This window comes from Chiroxiphia lanceolata, chromosome 4, assembly GCF_009829145.1.
Source record: "Chiroxiphia lanceolata isolate bChiLan1 chromosome 4, bChiLan1.pri, whole genome shotgun sequence".
In the NCBI taxonomy this organism is placed as follows: domain Eukaryota; kingdom Metazoa; phylum Chordata; class Aves; order Passeriformes; family Pipridae; genus Chiroxiphia; species Chiroxiphia lanceolata.
The window spans coordinates 74,667,142-74,680,986 of record NC_045640.1 but is presented as its reverse complement, the minus strand read 5'-3'; the positions used below and the strand labels follow the sequence as shown (position 1 = coordinate 74,680,986).

General features: G+C 52.2%; 2 long non-coding RNA genes across 3 annotated transcripts; both read left to right on the top strand.

The window, feature by feature from the left end:
• Window positions 1-2,942: 2,942 nt before the first annotated feature.
• LOC116785711 lies at window positions 2,943-11,611 on the top strand. 2 transcript variants are annotated; one of them, XR_004356652.1, is made up of 3 exons: window positions 2,943-3,087; window positions 3,179-3,485; window positions 11,579-11,611. It is a non-coding gene; the product is annotated as an uncharacterized LOC116785711 (long non-coding RNA). The 2 variants fall into 2 exon arrangements; XR_004356653.1 differs by lacking the exon at window positions 11,579-11,611 and having other exon boundaries at window positions 3,179-3,253; window positions 3,354-3,371.
• LOC116785702 lies at window positions 4,088-9,902 on the top strand. The gene is made up of 5 exons (XR_004356638.1): window positions 4,088-4,140; window positions 7,190-7,319; window positions 8,235-8,343; window positions 8,763-8,941; window positions 9,432-9,902. It is a non-coding gene; the product is annotated as an uncharacterized LOC116785702 (long non-coding RNA).
• Window positions 11,612-13,845: the final 2,234 nt, after the last annotated feature.

Sequence of the window (13,845 nt, the reverse complement as noted above, 5' to 3'; positions counted from 1 at the left end):
CACAATCGGCACCGAGCAGCAAGGAGATGAGCAAGGGGTGCGCGGAGAGCTTGGGCGGGGCTGTGAGCAGGGGAGGGTGTGCGCAGTCCACCAAAATCTGCACCCAAACCCAGCCCGAAACAGCCCCAGAGCACAGAACGAAGCCCCGCAGGATCGGCCAGGCCCCGCCCCTCGACCCGCCCAGGCCCGCCCCCCGGCTCGCGCCGGCCTCGCCCCGCTGTCCCCACTCCCAGCCTCGCTCCCCTTGTCCCGGGAGAGCTCCCGGCCGGGCCGTGCCCGCGGAGCTCCCACCCGCCCTTCCCCGGCCCCAGCAGCGTTGCCGGGGCTGCGGCGGCGGGGGGAGCCGCGCTGAGGGAACGGGGGGCGGGGCCGCGCCGAGGGGCAGGGGCGGGGCCGGGCTGAGCGGGCGGGGCGGGGCCGCAGGGCCAGGCGGGCTGCGATTGGGCGGAGGCGCTCGAGTGCTGATTGGGCAACGCTGCCGGCCCGCGCTATAGAAGGGCCGGCGGGGCAGGTGCGGGCGGTTGTGTGTGAGGGCTGCGGGTGTGGTCCTGCTGCTGCTCGGGCTGCGGGTGTGGTCCTGCTGCTGCCCGGGCTGCGGAGGGGAGAGCGCCTTGGCCGCTGGGTTTATGGACCGGGGGAGCCGGGGGGCGTTTAGGGGCGTGTTGTGCTGGGTGGCGGGGGCTGGGTAAGCCCCTTACCTGCCGGGTAACCCAGTGGCAGGGCTGCGGGGCTGTTGTTCTCTTGGTGTCTCAGGGTTTGTCTCGGAATCCCAAAGTCTTTCCCCGTGCAGGGTTATGAGGCAAAGACTGGTCTCAGTTTCTTGGTGCTGCATTAATGCTTTTTGTTTGTTCTGTGTTAGTTTCCAGCCTGGCTCGTGGTTTCCCCTGGTGCTGGGGAGTGGAGGCGAGTTGTGCTTCCTGCGGGGAGAGAGAACGGCCTTGGGAAGCTGCTCCATGACCCACAGCTGTGCCGAGCCTGGGAGTCTGTCCAGGTAAGAGCAGGGTTTCTGCTCTTAATGAGGAGCTGGGTTTTGCTGTTGGAAGATAGAATATGCCCGTGCGAGGCCAGGCAGAAGCTGGGAGGGACCCTGAACAGGTTTGGTGGCATGAGAGCAGTTTGAAAAGACCTTGACTGTGGGAGAAGTGTCTAGAAAAAATAATTCCTTTTTTGCAGGGAGGCAGCTTGTAAGGATAGGGGGTTGCTGTGCTCTCTAGCAACAATAGTCCCCTTGGGATGTCCAGGCTGAGGAAATGTTGGCCACGTGTGGGCTGGAGCAAAGGTGTGTGGGTGCCTGTGTGTGACAGCCGTGGGTGTGCAGGAAGGGGATTCTGGTGCCATTGGAGCTGCCAGGGAGCCAGAAAGGGCACAGTTGTCTGAAAAAGGTGAAAGCTCTGTCGGCCTCTGTTGACACCTGCACCAAAGGAGATGGAAATTTTCCCCCTCTTGGTTGCAGGCTTCACAAAGCTGCCAGGAAAAGAAGTTTTAGATTCTAACTCACCTTTATGCTAAAGGTTTCTTTGCTCTCTCAGCAGGATGTTCAGTGGCACCATGTCCCTGAGGTCACTCTGCTGTTGGGAGAGCACGAGGTGGATGGAGAGGATCCCCAGGCATCTGCAGGCACAAGGGACTCGTACAACTGCGATTTTCCTACAGCCCTCGTGAGAGGGACTTTCCGGGTACCATGAGTCATGTGCCAGCTCTCCTGGTGGAGTTTTTGTTTTCTGCTATATTTGAACACAAAGAGAAAAACTGAAGTCAGGTCTGTTCTGGAGTATGTTACACTTGTGCAAAGCTCCTTCCCTCTGTTTATTTTCTGTTTCGGAAAGCACAGTCTGGGCTTCCTGTGCACTCACTACTAAGTAATACAATGAAAAAAATATTCTATGAAAATTGGGAAGGAGCTGTCTGTATGAGGTCAGATGTCCCTGATAAAAGCTTTATGTTTTTCACTCAGTAAGCTCTTAAAGTATCTTACAGTGTGTAGGAATGCCTGGCTTCTAAAACTCACCAGCTGAGTCTTAGAGGTTTCTTTGAAGAGCTGATTTCAGGCAGTAAATTGGCCCCCAGGAGGGACTCTGTGCCTGCTCTCCCGTGGCTCCAAGGGATCTCTGGGCCTTCACGCCGGCACCGAGATTTTCTCGGGAAGGGCCTCAGATCCCCGGACCAGTCTGGGACACAGGCAAGATCCCCCTGCCTTTAGAAATGAGGCCTTCTTGGGGCTTCCTCCCCGTCCACGTTGGTGGGTTCCCAAGAAGGCCTCTTGAAATGCCTTTTGGGCTGTGCATTGAAGCCTTGGGAGCAAATTGGGCCCCTGGAGGGACAGTGCTGTTGGTGCCCCCCGGGCTGGGGCACCCCGAGGACTCCAGCGCGCACCGAAAGGATTATTCGGGGAGATCCTCGGGGTGCCCGGCCCTGGGGAGCTCAAAGCAAGGTCCTTGCAATGGATTCAGGCATTGCTGAGAGTATCCCAGGTGTACCTGTCCCTGCTAGACATGGAGCTCTGTAATGGACTGCAATTGGTTTCTAAAAGTGGTGCTCCAAGTGCCAAAGGAGTGTGGGATTGGGATTAAGAACTGAGCAATGGTGGTACAATTGGCTGTTTTCTCTTGAATACAATTGTAAGAGCTGCAGAAGTGTAAGGTGTATGTTCCAGTCCCCACCATTTGGTTTGCACGTGTCCTGGTCAGACACGGGTAAAACTTCCTCAGTCCTTAACCCAAGGGAGGGCGAATGAAGGACTGGCAGTGTTAAGGTGATTGGTGTGACAGGGGTTAAACTGGGAAAATATTGGGTAATTCTTCCGTTGGTCTATTCACCAAACTCACCCAAACCTGTGCTAGGAAGAGATGGACTGGAAAAGTTGAGGCAGAAATGAAATGGAAAACTGTTGATATTGAAACTGTAATTGCTGAAACTAAATGTGTCAAAGCAGCAGCTCTTGTTGTGCAGGGAATAACTCCTGTCAGCAGCAAGGTCCCGACTGAAGTGGCAGCTGCAGTTGTTCCTGTGGTGTGGGCCAGTGGACTTGCAGGAGAGTGGAAGAGGGCAGAACCTGTAGGTATTACCCCTACTGTGGGATCTCTCCTGGTAAGGCCAACCCAGTATCCTTTAAAATCAGAATGCCAGCTAGGATGGGTTGTAGTAACAGCTAAATTTGCTCCTCCTTGTTTGCTTGTAGAATGTGAATGCAAGAACCTGCCAAGAAAACCAATGGCCAAGATGATTGATGAGTGCAGGACCTGAGAGAACCCCTGTAAGTGACAATCTGGAGCAGTTTCCAGTATTGGATTGAAAAGATGGCCTTTGCTGCATCTCCTGGAGCAAGGAAAGCCAAGAAACCTTTGCTTTTGCAGGAGAAAATCTGGAAAGCGGGAAGGAAGAAAAGAAGCCCCCTGACTCTTCCCTGAGCCCCAGACAGCTCCTGAACTGCCTTCTTGGGAATGGTGGGATGAGGTGGACTCTGGATTACTCCCTCTGGATGTGTGGTAAGACTGTTATGCTGACTTTTAAGAACAGCCTGTAAGAATTTGCTGCCTTGGTTAGATGGTGCAAGGGCAACCTTTAAGCAGCTGAAGCATTCCCTGAGGAGAGTTTTGGGTCTGCCTGATGTCTCAGAACTGTTGGAAGCATCTTTGTTGGGGAGGGCAAACAAAGGACAAGGTGTGCAGTGACCCCCCTGAGAAGGGACTTGCAGTTAATGGCATCCCTGCAAGTGAACTTTGTGGGCTGTTCCCCCTGTAAGGAAGGTGATAGTCCCAGCTACAGTGATGGGAAAAATGGTTAAAAGAGAGCCCTAAGAGCTGGAAATCATCCTGGAGGCTCTTGGCAAACAGAGTTTGCTGAGTTCCCCCTGCAAGAAGGATAGTGATAGCTTTTGAGTGCTAGTAGATGCTTTTAATAGATAGCCCTGAGTGTGTCCTTGTTGTACCAGTAGGCCTTGTCCAACTCCCCATATTCCAGGAGATATAGATATTGAAATTTAAAATGCTCTTCCTAATCCTTTGTTGGCTTGATGGTCTCCCCTGCAGGAACTCCAGGAACTCCTGGTGCCGCCTGGGCCGATGGATTGGACGCCCCAGCCCCTCCGTTCCTGCCCAGCCACTGGGGCCGTGTCGAGTGGTGGCACTGCCAGCCCTGCAGGTGAAGGGGAAAGGGCCTTTGCAGGTCTTGTGGGTCACATTTCTAGCAGATAAAGTTGCAGAAAAAGGACATTGGGTATATTGTTCCTGAGTTCAGAAAGCTCCTTTTGATTGGTGAGCAGGACAAAATGGATCCTTCAGAGTTCCCATCTGTGTTTGTGTCTCAGCCTGTGTTATGATTCAGGGGTGTAGCTGTTGTTGTCACTGAGGAGTCAAACTCTGCTTTCAATAATGAGACACTGGCCTGATGGCCAAGTGTCAAGTATGAAGGGCGAATGATATCTGCATGTTGAGATGTAACAAGAACTGATCCTTTTTGCAGTGGGCTGAAGCCTGGAAAGTGCACAGAGCTGAGGCAACGGATTTAAAGGGACCAACCAAGGGAGGTGAAGAAAGAAAGAAGAAGGAAACTGAGGCAGCAGCCAAGCAGCACCAAGTTGCTGTGTAAGCAGGTGAGTTGTGTTGAGGTTCGTAAGGCAGGTACTGAGGATTGTGAGGGCTTCAGACAGAGCAGACCTGCGAATGACCTCGGTGAAGCCCCTTGGAAACCTTCTAAGGGTAGGTGTGTATTGTAATAAGTGTTGGAAAATGCTCTGAATGTGGAACAGGAATGCAGGGAAGGAAAATGAATCCTCCTGTATTGCTGTCCCCTCCCATCAGCTGCAGTGGAGATAGGTCTGTGTACCCTTTGTAGCTGATTGCCAGGGCCCCTGGTGGGCTGGAATGACTAGAAACGTAGTAATACAAGATTACCTGGCTTCTAAAACTCACTAGCTGAGTCTCAGAGGTTCTTGTAAGGAATTTTAGGGAACACCTGAACTTCTGTGTGTACTCTTGAGTTGAGTTGAAAAGAGATTGTCCAGGGAACAGTAATCTTTCTCATTCCAGGAAGTTGCACTTGATGAACTTCCCATGTGAGCTGATGCCCTTGGCAGGAGAAGTGCTCAGCAAGGAGGCTCTTTGCTCCTAGGCAGGAAGAAAGGCCAGTGCCCTTCCTCCCCAAGGCCCAGCCCAGCAGGGCTGGCAGGAGCTGCTGGTGTGGCTGCTCTTTGGGTTCTCAGCTGTGCCCGTGGGGTGGTGACATCGTGTTCCTCCCTGTGCTCCAGGGCAGCCAAAAGCCCCAGCACAGCCCCTGGGCCTTTTTGGGAGCCTGAGCTATTGCAGCACTAGGGATGGGGGTTTGGGTTTTTTTTTTCCCTAAAAGTAGAACCATGGGGGGATCTCTTATCTCACAGTTGTTGTTTTTTTGATATCTTAATTAATTACAACTTTAGAAGAAAACATTGTGTAACTTAGCAACTGACTTGCACTGGTTACACTGAAAGTGCCAAGGAGTTGTAGTGTCCACTGGATTGGTTGTGGACACTACAACATTGGGGAATTCCTCTGTTGGTCTATTTGCTAAACTGACCCAGACCTCTGCTAGGAAGAGATGGACTGGAAAAACTGAGGCAGAAATGAAATGGAAAACTGTTGATATTGAAACTGTAATTCCTGAAACTAAATGTGTCCAAGCAGCAGTTCTTGTTGTGCAGGGAATAACTCCTGTCAGCAGCAAGGTCCTGACTGAAGTGGCAGCTGCAGTTGTTCCTGTGGTGTGGACCAGTGGAATTCCAGGAGAGAGGAAGAGGGCAGAACCTGTAGGTATTACCCCTACTGTGGGATCTCTCCTGGTAAGGCCAACCCAGTATCCTTTAAAATCAGAATGCCAGCTAGGATGGGTTGCAGTAACAGCATAATTTGCTCATCCTGGTTTGCTTGTAGAATGATAATGTAAGAACCTGCCAAGAAACCAATGACCAAGATGATTGATGAGTGCAGGACCTGAGAGAACCCCTGTAAGTGACAACCTCGAGCAGTTTCCAGTATTGGATTGAAAAGATGGTCTTTGCTGCATCTCCTGGAGCAAGGAAAGCCAAGAAACCTTTGCTTTGGAAGGAGAAAATCTGGAAAGCGGGAAGGAAGAAAAGAAGCCCCCTGACTCCTCCCTGAGCCCCAGACAGCTCCTGAACTGCCTTCTTGGGAATGGTAGGATGGGATGGACTGTGGATTGCTCCCTCTGGATGTGTGGTAAGACTGTTATGCTGACTTTTAAGAACAGCCTGTAAGAATTTGCTGCCTTGGTTAGATGGTGCAAGGGCAGCCTTTAAGCTGGTAAAGCATTCCCTGAGGAGAGCTCTGGGTCTGCCAGATGTCTCAGAACTGTTGGAAGCATCTTTGTTGGGGAGGGCAAACAAAGGACAAGGTGTGCAGTGACCCTCCTGACAAGGGACTTGCAGTTAATGGCCTCCCTGCAAGTGAAGTTTGTGGGCTGTTCCCCCTGTAGGGCAGGTGATAGTCCCAGCTGCAGTGATGGGAAGAATAATTAAAAGAGAGCCACAAGGCCTGGAAATTGTCCTGGAGGCTCTTGGCAAACAGAATTTGCTGAGTTCCCCGTGTTAGAAGGATAGTGATAGCTTTTGAGTGCTATTAGATGCTTTTAATAGATAGCCTTGAGTGTGTCCTTGTTGCACCAGTAGTCCTTTTCAACTCCCCATATTCCAGGAGATATACACATGGAAGGAAAAACTGATCCTTTTCATACTCCTTTGTTGGCTTGAGGCTCTCCCCTGCAGGAACTCCAGGAACTCCTGGTGCTGCCTGGGCCGATGGATTGGACGCCCCAGCCCCTCCGTTCCTGCCCAGCCACTGGGGCCGTGTCGAGTGGTGGCACTGCCAGCCCTGCAGGTGAAGGGGAAAGGGCCTTTGCAGGTCTTGTGGGTCACATTTCTAGCAGATAAAGTTGCAGAAAAAGGACCTGGGGTCTCTTCTTCTTCAGTTCAGAAAGCTCCTTTTGGTTGGTGAGCAGAACAAAGTGGATCCTTCAGAGTTCCCATCTGTGTTTGTGTCTCAGGCTGTGTTATGATTCAGGGCTGTAGCTGTTGTTGTCACTGAGGAGTCAAACTCTGCTTTAAATAATGAGACACTGGCCTAATGGCCAAGTGTCAAGAAAAAAGGGGGAATGATATCTGAGTGTTGAGAGATGTAACAAGAGCTGATCCTTTTTGCAGTGGGATGTAGCCTGGAAAGTGCACAGAGCTGAGGCAAGGGATTTAAAGGGACCAACCAAGGGAGGTGAAGAAAGAAAGAAGAAGGGAAGTGAGACAGCAGCCAAGCAGCACTAAGTTCCTGTGTAAGCAGGTGAGTTGTGTTGAGGTTCCTAAGGCAGGCACTGAGGACTGTGAGGGCTCCAGACAGAGCAGGCCTACGAAGGCCCTCGGCAACCTTATAAAGGTAGGTGTGTATGGTAATAAGTGTTGGAAAATGCCCTGACTGTGGAACAGGAATGCAGGGAAGTAAAATGAATCCTCCTGTAATGCTGACCCCTCCCATCAGCTGCAGTGGAGATAGGTCTGTGTGCCCTTTGGGAGCTGATGGCTGGGGCACCTGGTCGACTGGATTTATTCATGAGCGTAGGAATACAAGATTGCCTGGCTTCTAAAACTCACGAGTTGAGTCTGAGGTTCTTATCAGAGATTTTAGGCAACACCTGAACTTCTAGTGTGTGCTCTGGCATCGAATTGAAAAGAGATTGTCCAGGGAACAGGAATCTTGCTTGTTCCGTGAAGTTGCACTTGATGAACTTCTCATGTGAGCTGATGCCCTTGGCAGGAGAAGTGCTCAGCAAGGAGGCTCTTTGCTCCTAGGCAGGAAGAAAGGCCAGTGCCCTTCCTCCCCAAGGCCCAGCCCAGCAGGGCTGGCAGGAGCTGCTGGTGTGGCTGCTCTTTGGGTTCTCAGCTGTGCCCGTGGGGTGGTGACATCGTGTTCCTCCCTGTGCTCCAGGGCAGCCAAAAGCCCCAGCACAGCCCCTGGGCCTTTTTGGGAGCCTGAGCTATTGCAGCACTGGGGATGGGGGATTGGGGTTTTCTTTCCCTAAAAGTAGAACCATGGGGGGATCTCTTATCTCACAGTTGTTGTTTTTTTGATATCTTAATTACAACTTTAGAAGAAAACATTGTATAACTTAGCAACTGACTTGCGCTGGTTACACTGAAAGTGCCAAGGAGTTGTAGTGTCCACTGGATTGTTTGTATTGAAGCAGTTTGATGTTTACAGAGGGATAATAACTCCTGTCAGCAGCAAGGTCCCGACTGAAGTGGCAGCTGCAGTTGTTCCTGTGGTGTGGGCCAGTGGAATTCCAAGAAAATGGACAAGGACAGAACCTGTAAGATTTAACCCTAAACCAAAGTCTCTCCTGGTAAGGCAAACCCAGTATCCTTTAAAATTAGGAAGCCAAGCTGGATTGGTTCTAGTAACAGCTAAATTTGCTAATCATGGTTTGATAGTAGAATGTGAATGCAAGGACCTGTAAAGAAAGGAAATGGGCAAAGCTGATTGATTGCTGGGAGCAGGGGCTGACAGACAGTGGCACTGGATGTTGGGTTGTAGTTGGGAATGAGCAGCTTGACCTCCCCAGGGTTGTCTGTGCTGGGGGTGGGTTTGGGTCCTGTGTGGCCACAGGTCTGTGCAGCAGCTGGAGCCTGGTCAGGTTTGGGGGCTGTGGTGTGCCAGGCTCCTGAGTCTGTTGTGCCTGTTTCCTTTGAGTGTCCCAGTGTCCCTGCTTGGCTGTTGGTTGCCCTGCAGGCAGAAGAGCCCAGGCCTGAGCTGGCTGAGTGTTGGTGTGACCCACAGTGGGTGTCCCCTGCCCTTGGGACAGTCCCCAGAGCTCCCTTTGGCATCCCCTGGTGAAGGGTGGGAGCTGCCCAGAGCCAGCAGCATCCAGCTGGAGGATCCAGGAGGATGCAGCTGATGTTGCCTGGGAGGTAAGAGGTGGGGGTGCAGGAGCTGGCAGGGGTGTTTGCAGGCAGAGGGAGGGCAGGAGCAGGAGAATTGCAGCTGCCAGCAGCTGGGTCAGTGCTGGATGGAGTCGGGGCTGGGAAAGGGCCCTGAGTGTCAGGGCAGGGGAGAGCCCAGGGTGGCCCTGGGAGCCCTGGGGCTGTGAACAAGTGCAGTGGGCAAAGGAATGGGCACTGGAGAGCTGGGCAAACAGCTGGAGGAGTTGCAGGGAGAACCAGGAGACTGGAATCCAGGAGCAGCAGCTCCTTGTGTGTGTGTGTAGAACCAGGTGTACTGCAGCCCCAAGTGAGGTGGCAAATGAACCTCAGGAGGCTGGGAATGAGTCCCCCAAACTGGTTAAAGTGGGGTGGTCTCTTCCCAAGCGTCTGAAAAGCTTTTCTTTAGTGTTGCTTTATCAGTTGAAAACTGGAGTGATTCTCAAGATGTTGGCATTTGTTTTCCTGTGTCTTTGGTGAGGTGTTGACTCAGTACCTTTCCTGGAGCTGCTGTTGGATGAAGAGGTGCCCCCAATTGACCTGTAAGGTCCTGGTTTTCTTCCCTGCTTCTGCCAGCTTGTGCAGGAGATGGAATTCCAGTGCTACAGTGTAGATGGGTGGTGGTGCTCCCAAAAGGAGCCTTTGTGCCTTCAGGCCAGGTTCTGGTGCCCCTGGAACTGTTGGGAGAAGCGGAGGGTTGGCAGTGAGAGGCCTGGAGTGATGTTGCTGTGGCACAGAAGAAATGAGCAGTGATGGTACAATTGGCTCTTTTCTCTTGAATGTAATGGTAGGAGCTGCAGGAGTGCAAGGTGTGTGTTCCAGTCCCCACCATTTCGTTTGCACGTGTCCTGGTCAGACACAGGTCCAACTTCCTCAGTCCTTAACCCAAGAGAGGGAGAATTAAGGACTGGCAGTGTTAAGGTGATTGGTGTGACAGGGGTTAAACTGGGAAAACATTTGAGTTTGTCAATTTGTCTACTTGCCTAACTCAGCCAAACCTCTGCTAGGAAGAAATGGACTGGGAAAGCTGAGGCAGAAATGGAATTGAAAACTGTGGGTATTGAACCTGTAATTGCTGAAACTAAATATGTCCATGCAGCAGCTCTTGTTGTGCAGGGAATAACTCCTGTCAGCAGCAAGGTCCCGACTGAAGTGGCAGCTGCAGTTGTTCCTGTGGTGTGGACCAGTGGAATTCTAGGAAAGAGGAAGAGGTCAGAACCTGTAGGTATTACCCCTACTGTGGGATCTCTCCTGGTAAGGCCAACCCAGTATCCTTTAAAATCAGAATGCCAGCTTGGATTGGTTGCAATAACAGCTAAATTTGTTCATCCTGATTTGCTTGTAGAATGTGAATGCAAGAACCTGCCAAGAAAACCAATGACCAAGATGATTGATGAGTGCAGGACCTGAGAGAACCCCCTTGAATGACAACCTCGAGCAGTTTCCAGTATTGGATTGAAAAGATGGCCTTTGCTGCATCTCCTGGAGCAAGGAAAGCCAAGAAACCTTTGCTTTGGAAGGAGAAAATCTGGAAAGCGGGAAGGAAGAAAAGAAGCCCCCTGACTCCTCCCTGAGCCCCAGACAGCTCCTGAACTGCCTTCTTGGGAATGGTAGGACAGGATGGACTGTGGATTGCTCCCTCTGGATGTGTGGTAAGACTGTTATGCTGACTTTTAAGAACAGCCTGTAAGAATTTGCTGCCTTGGCTGGATGGTGCAAGGGCAACCTTTAAGCAGCTGAAGCATTCCCTGAGGAGAGTTTTGGGTCTGCCTGATGTCTCAGAACTGTTGGAAGCATCTTTGTTGGGGAGGGCAAACAAAGGACAAGGTGTGCAGTGACCCCCCTGACAAGGGACTTGCAGTTAATGGCATCCCTGCAAGTGAACTTTGTGGGCTGTTGCCCCTGTAGGGCTGGTGATAGTCCCAGCTACAGTGATGGGAAAAATGGTTAAAAGGGAGCCCCAAAAGTTCCAAATCCTTCTGGAGGCTCTGGGCAAACAAAGTTTACTGAGTTAGCCTTGAAAAAAGGATAGTGATACCTTTTTACTGCTATTTGATCCTTTTAATAGATAGCCTTGAGTGTGTCCTTGTTGCCCCACTAGACCTTGTCCAACTCCCCATATTCCAGGAGATATACCTATTAAAGGAAAAAATGCTCTTCCTAATCCTTTGTTGGCTTGAGGCTCTCCCCTGCAGGAACTCCAGGAACTCCTGGTGCCGCCTGGGCCGATGGATTGGACGCCCCAGCCCCTCCGTTCCTGCCCAGCCACTGGGGCCGTGTCGAGTGGTGGCACTGCCAGCCCTGCAGGTGAAGGGGAAAGGGCCTTTGCAGGTCTTGTGGGTCACATTTCTAGTAGTTGACATTGCAGAAAAAGGATGTTGGGTATATTGTTCCTGAGTTAAGAAAGCTCCTTTTGCTTGGTGAGCAGGACAAAGTGGATCCTTCAGAGTTCCCATCTGTGTTTGTGTCTCAGGCTGTGTTATGATTCAGGGGTGTAGCTGTTGTTGTCACTGAGGAGTCAAACTGTGCTTTAAAGAATGAGACACTGGCCTGATGGCCAAGTGTCAAGTATGAAGGGCGAATGATATCTGCATGACGAGATGTAACAACGGCTGATCCTTTTTGCAGTGGGATGGAGCCTGGAAACTGCAGAGAGCTGAGGCAAGAGATTTAAAGGGACCAACTAAGGGAGGTAAAGGAAGAAGGGAAGTGAGGCAGCAGCCAAGCAGCACCAAGTTGCTGTGTAAGCAGGTGAGTTCTCTTGAGGTTCCTCAGGCAGGTACTGAGGACTGTGAGGGCTCCAGACAGAGCAGACCTGGGAAGGCCCTCGGTGAAGCCCCTTGGAAACCTTCTAAGGGTAGGTGTGTATGGTAATAAGTGTTGGAAAATGCCCTGAATGTGGAACAGGATTGCAGGGAAGGAAAATGACCCCTCCTGTAATGCTGACCCTTCCCATCAGCTGCAGTGGAGGCACCTCCGTGTGCCCTTTGTAGCTGATTGCCAGGACACCCAGCGGGCTGGGATCATGGCAGGGTGTTTTAAGCAAGGAATGCCTGGCTCCTAAAACGCACCAGCTGAGTATTAGAGGCTTCTTTGAAGAGCTGAGTTGAGGCAGCAGAATTGGCCCCCAGGAGGGACTCTGTGCCTGCTCTCCCGTGGCTCCAAGCGATCTCTGGGCCTTCACGCCGGCACCGAGATTTTCTCGGGAAGGGCCTCAGATCCCCGGACCAGTCTGGGACACAGGCAAGATCCCCCTGCCTTTAGAAATGAGGCCTTCTTGGGGCTTCCTCCCCGTCCACGTTGGTGGTTTCCCAAGAAGGCCTCTTGAAATGCCTTTTGGGCTGTCCATTGAAGCCTTGGGAGCAAATTGGGCCCCTGGAGGGACAGTGCTGTTGGTGCCCCCCGGGCTGGGGCACCCCGAGGACTCCAGCGCGCACCGAAAGGATTATTCGGGGAGATCCTCGGGGTGCCCGGCCCTGGGGAGCTCAAAGCAAGGTCCCTGCAATGGATTCAGGCATTGCTGACAGTATCCCAGGGGTACCTGTCCCTGCTAGACATGGAGCTCTCTCATGGGCTGTAATTGGGTTCTAAAAGTGGTGCTCCAAGTGCCAAAGAAGTGTGGGATTGGGATTAAGAAATGAGCAGTGATGGTACAATTGGCTGTTTTCTCTGGAATATTATGGTAAGAGCTGCAGGAGTGCAAGGTGTGTGTTCCAGTCCCCACCATTTGGTTTGCACGTGTCCTGGTCAGACACAGGTCCAACTTCCTTAGTCCTTAACACAAGAGAGGGAGATTTAAGGACTGGGAGTGTTAAGGTGATTGGTGTGACAGGGGTTAAACTGGTAAAATATTGGGGAATTCCTCACTTGGTCTGTTTGCCAAACTCACCCAAACCTCTGCTAGGAAGAGATGGAGTGGAGTTTCTGATCTCCTGGGTGGTTGTTCTGTATGACGTGGGAGCCTGTGGGTTTAGACTGGACTGTGCAGACAGGGAGCAGTTTGTCCTGTGGAGTTGGGCTGGGTTTGTTCAGGATGCCTTGGGAGGTAGGGCTGGAGAGGCTCCTCTGTTGGCTGTAGTGGTGGAAGGCTGTAGCAGGAGGGCTGGAGCCTTCGACCTCCTGCTCCCCCCGTGAGCCCCGACGGGACCGTGCCCTTGGCAATGGAGGGCCCCCCATTGCTGAGTCAGCGGTTCCGGGGGCCAGGAGGGATGGGATCAGGATGCCGAGCTCCGCCCAGGGCCAGGGCTGCAGATGTGCAACCAGGGAAAGAACTGAAAGCAGAGGGAGATGGAGGCCAAGCTCCAGCACGGGGATGGGGGAGAAAAGACCGTGGTCCTCAGGTGGAGCGTTGAATTCCCTGGAAAAATGGATCCTTTCTCATGGTTCAGGCCCTTGTGGGTGCTGGAGTGGAGGCCTCTGTAATTTATGATCACCCTAAAAAGTTGCAAGGACAGCAAGTTTTGACTGCAGGATGAGGTGGGAAACAAAGTGAAGTGGTCCAGAGAAAAGCTGAGCTTAAAATTGGTCCTGTGCCAGAGCAGCCTTGTGCAGTGCTTGTTGCTGTCCCTGAGTGTCCCATTGCAGTGGATGTTTCCAAGGGTGCCTTGTGCTGGGAACACTGGGGGCAGTTCCCTTTCCCTGGGCAGGGCAGGCAGGGCACGTTTCCCCCCCTCGAGGGTGGCTCCACAGTCCCACCCTCTGCCCTGGGAGCCTGGCAGAACACCTGGACCCACTGTCCTTGCCAGAGAGGGGACAAGGGATGGTTGGATGGGTGAGGGAATGGGTCAGGGAGTACAAGCACCGTTAGAATGAGTAGTGCAGCACATGGAAAGGAAGGGGGGAGTTAATCCACACAAAATTCAAGCACCTGCCCAACCTGTGATATTTTTAGGAAC